Source organism: Homarus americanus, unplaced genomic scaffold (genome assembly GCF_018991925.1).
Source record: "Homarus americanus isolate GMGI-L3 unplaced genomic scaffold, GMGI_Hamer_2.0 scaffold11803, whole genome shotgun sequence".
NCBI lineage: Eukaryota > Metazoa > Arthropoda > Malacostraca > Decapoda > Nephropidae > Homarus > Homarus americanus.
Window position 1 is genome coordinate 4,812 of NW_024750851.1, and position 5,189 is coordinate 10,000.

A 5,189-nucleotide genomic window follows, 5' to 3' on the forward strand; every position below is an offset into this window, starting at 1 on the left:
CCAGCCTCTATAACCTGATTGCAGACTCCTTATCCGAGCTCCAGTGGAAATGCAGCAGCTACTCTCCAGACGCACCAGGTGATCACCTCCTCGCGCCCGCGCTACGGAGGTCTTTGGAGGGGGTGTGTTACGAACCCTCCACCCAGCACTACGAAGCACGCCATCTATTGTCCTGATCTACCTACCCAGCACCACGAGCAACGCCATATCTAGGGACGAGACAATGCATGACTGGGTCTTAGTTACCACCTGAGGCTTCCCCTTCCCTCATCCTGGTTGTTGCCACCTCCACCCGGAGTGAGAGAGCACTTGCTCTGGGAAGTGACCACAGGATCATCTATCCTCTAAACCTGCCGCACGTGCAGTGACTACCTACCGTCTTCTACAATACCAGCCTTACTCGTCAGCCATCTCAGTTCTCACTTAAGTACTAGTATCTCTTTACACTTCCCTCGTCCACTTGCTTCGAGATTGTTTTATGTTTATTAATATGTATATACTCGTTAATGCTTAGGTTAAGTTTGGCTAAGGGTAATTTATAAGCTGAATATTTTGTTGGTGTGATTTATAGTAATACCTATTATATACAACGAAAACTCTGCATCCTTGTCTACCCTTTTATAGTCCGATTGTTTTGTTTTTTATTGTTGTTACCTCGTTGGGATCTGGTAGACGTATAACTATATTCCTAAATTCCAACTCGTAAATAATAGCCATCTGTTACTGCCGTGTCTTTCCATATACCTGTTTCTATTTCTATTGTAATAGGTCTGGATTAATTTAACTTCTTCTGGTAGTCTGTTGTTGCAATGTTCTAAAGTGTGAAGTAGGGAGTGTGTTTGGTTATAGATGTTTTTATTGCTGAGTGCAGTCTGTCCATTTCTGAGTCTATATCTTCTGTTGTTTTCCCTTGTAGGTTAATCGAGTGGTGATTACTTAAGTCGTCTTTGAAGCTGCCCCAGTCTGTTTTACTCATTTTCAGTCTCTTTTTTATTGGTATCTGTATGGGGCTTGTTGACAGTGTTAGTATAATTGGCAGATGGTCACTGCCTGTAAGAGGTCCCTGTATTATATGGTAATTGAAAAAGGCTTTGTTGGTAAAAATTTTGTCTGGTGTCGATTGTGTATTGTGATTTCTCCAGGTTGGAAAGTTAGGACCCAGATGATTGATTTTCCCTAAATTTATTAATTGATTAAGGGCGTTTCCCACGACGTTATTATTTGTATTGTCAAAAATCCTATGTCTGGCGTTAAAGTCTCCTAAGATGTACATCGGATGACTATTGTTAGCCAATTTTAATAGGTTCTATAGGTAAAGTAGTAGAAAGTACAATTACGTCTCCTCCTTGAGTTGTATTTATTTCTATTGCTAGAAATTCATCCTGGAAGTCAATACCTCAGTTTAAATTTTAAGTTTCTTTTTAACTCATTATCGCTACTCCGTCATTTTTCTGCCCGATTTATTTCTTTGGTTTACATAGTTAAAGAGTTTTATGTTGTTGTTTTCTGTCTCACCGTGACTGTTTATTAGTATAATGTCAGGGTCAATTTCGCGATATATATTACTTAGGTTAATTCTCTCGGTCTTCCAGTTTCTTACGTTGTGTTGTATTATTCTTAAAGTTCTTACTGTTTGTCTATTGTCCATTATTTCTTATACTTGGATTGTGGCAGTCAGTTGGAGTGGAGACCTATCATCCTGTTTCCTGCTTCTGACTCTTCTATACTCTGACGGGTCTACTATTTTAAAGTCTTTGGCCGTAATCTTTAGTTTGTCTGTAGTAATTAGTGACCAGACATAATCTTCACTTAGGGATTTTTCTTGATATGTCCACTTGTATATCCCTCCTTCACAGTTTTTTACTATTGTCCCTCCTGTTGGTCTCGATGTTGGGATTCCATGTTTTGTTGTAGTGATAACTTTTAATCCAATTTCTTCAGCAGATTCAGGTTGTATATTGTGATCAGTTTCCATCTTATCTTCTCTCCTCCTACTCCTTTGTCTGTCCTTTTGTTATTTCTATCTTCTCTTTGTCACTTCTAGTCATTTGTCTGGGATCTCTATCAGTCGCTTGTGTTCCTTGTGTATCAGCTGTTGCTCCTTGCTCAAACCTTTGTTCGTCTTGATGTAGTCTTTCTCTCAGTTCGCTTGCATATGTTGTCTGAAATAGTTTTTCGGATTGTGGATTCTCTGGAAATATCATCTCTGGTAGGTTATTCAATTTAAAAATTTTCCTTAATTCCTCATTATATGATCCGGGTGCAATGATATTGTGCAAATGTGCATGGATCATACTAATCATTACCTTGTCATGTATTGGCTCACTTAAGTTTAATATGGTGGATTCTGGTCTGTGAGCCTCTTGGACCGCTCTCTTGGCTATTTCGACGTATGTCGTGTCCTTCTTGTCTTGTTCCTTTTCCCTATTTCTTGTTCCTTGTACTTTATCATGTGTTTTTTTATTGGGCATGCCATTGCTAACGTCCTATGTCCTATGTATACATTCCCGTTTCTCTTACAGTTGAGACAGCCAACATGTGTATTCTTACATTCAGTGTAGGTATGGTCGTCGCCTGCACAATCTGAGCAGTACTTTTTTTCTTTTTCCGGACAGTCTCTCGTTGTGTGTTCTTCATATTTGTAGCAGGAGAAGCAAGTTTGCAGACTGATGAATGTCTCCTGCTTTATTTGATGTGGTGTGACTGACATGTTGAATATTAGAAAGCCCTGTTGTAAAACTTTCTCAGCCATTGACACTTCTTCAAACATGAGTATAGTCCTTTATCTTAATGACTTCTTCAATCTTCATCCACCTATTTTGGCGTTCCAGTTCTTCTTTCAGGTCTTCCTCCCGATCTCTTGATCGACTTGACGAACAAAAACTGATCTTTTTGCTTTTTGTTCTGGTGGCATGACAACAATAAGGCCTTCATTGTAAAATATATCTCTTGCTTCTTTTGAAAGGATTTTATCTGAATCAAAGTCATCTTTACAGATTACTTTAAAACCTTCATTGGTGCTGAATATTCTAGTTAGTGGGACTTGCAGTTTGTTGTAAGTGATTTCTGCCACTTTTTCCCTTCCAATAGAGTGTCCCTTATCTTTATGTTTTATTCTAATGCTAGCTGTCATCTTCTGATTACATCTAATCCTACCTATAACATTAGGAAGCTCCTGCCTGGGAGCAGTGACCCGCCCCCCTCTTGGACGGGCGTCAGCTCTGCACCCAGGTTACCTGTGACTATAGTGTAATAGAGCCCAAAAGTTGCCACCCACTTGCACCCCGGACAAGGGGTGCCCTGCACTATCACAGGTTCCTGCCGGATCGACCGTATCGCGAAGTCTTCCGTTTCCCGTTCAAAGAACGGAGTGCATGAGGGGATGAAAAAGGAAAGAAGAGGACTTTAGAGAGTAGAAACAGCCTACCTACCACGCCACGTCTTCGGTCAGCCAATCAGAGCACCGCAGTAAACGTGCATGTATCACGCCACCGTAAGTACCACTGATTGGCCAATCCAGGACGTAGAGACGCATCGGTAGTAGTCAAAAAATTTGCAGGCCAAATATTTGTTTTTTCCAAAGTTGGAATTTCCCGTACAATCTGTGATGGTAATTACACCGTCACTATGTTGAGTAAGTACAATCACTAGGATTGAGTGTCTTATCACAACAAAGCTGCAGACTCAAACATGCAGCAAAAGAATCAGGTCTTCGCAGCTCCGTGTCTATTTTTACTTAGGCTAGCATACCTAAGTTAAAGCAAACTCCCCTTGCCAATACAAGAAGGAAGAGGATTTCTTATAGTCTAATAAACAATTCATCATGACCAAATACAGTATCTAACATTAAACTGGGCGCAGCCCCGTTAGCAACTACAACCATTTGATTGCATTATCTCTGAGAATAGTTAGCAATTATCCATTTGATTGCATTACATCCTATAGGTTAAGGGGTTGTGTGTGGCTCCATATCACCAGATTTATTAAAAACTCTACGCCTGTGGCTAAAATAACAGTTTAGGCTAGATAGTGGTGGCTGCTTGGATTATTTCTTTGTCTTATTGACTTCTCTGGGTGGCTAACCTCTATAAAATTGGAGGACACCAATAGACTTTGTACTAAGGTTAGGTTAAACAGACACTTTTGTTGTATTTGGAGTGATTTCGCCATCGGGGAAGTACGAACCTCCGGCGAAAGTAGTGGTTAGGTTAGGCGGCCTGGTAGTGGTTGGTTAGTTGCCTGTATTATTATTATTATATAAAATTTAAGGTCCCCCGTTAGACTTTACCACGGTCAGGCTAAACAGTTTAGGCTGCTTGGATTATTTCCTTGTCTCTTATTGACTTCGGGTGGCTAACCTCTATAAAATTGAGGACACCAATAGACTTTGTACTAAGGTTAGGTTAAACAGACACTTTTGCTGTAATGGAGGATTTCGCCATCGGGGAGCGTGACGAAACCTCCGGCGAAAGTAGTGGTTAGGTTAGGCGGCCCGGTAGTGGTTAGGTAGTTGCCTGTATTATTATTATTATATAAAATTTAAGGTCCCCCGTTAGACTTTACCACGGTCAGGCGAAACAGTTTAGGCTGCTTGGATTATTTCTTTGTCTCTCTTATTGACTTCGGTGTATAACTCTATAAAATTGAGGACACCACAGGACCTTGTATTGCTGCGAAGCTAAACAGACACTTTGCTGTAATGGAGGATTTCGCCACGGGAAAGCGTGGACGAAACCTCCGGCGAAAGTAGTGGTTAGGTTAGGCGGCCCGGTAGTGGCTGGTTAGTTGCCTGTATTATTATTATTCTATGTGCACTTAAGGTCCCCGTTAGACTTTTTACCACGGTCAGGCTAAACAGTTTAGGCTGCTTGGATTATTTCTTTTGTCTCTTATTGACTTCGGGTGGCTAACCCCATAAAAATTGAGGACACCAATAGACTTTGTACTAAGGTTAGTTAAATGGACACTTTTGTTGTAATGGAGTGATTTCTGCCATCGGGGAGCGTGACGAAACCTCCGCGAAAGTGGTAGTGGTTAGGGTTAGGCGTCTGGTGTGGCTGGTTAGTTGCCTGTATTATTATTATTATTCTATAAAATTTAAGGTCCCCGTTAGAATTTACCACGGTCAGGCTAGATAGTGGTGGCTGCTTGGATTATTTCTTTGTCTCTTATTGACTTCGGGTGGCTAA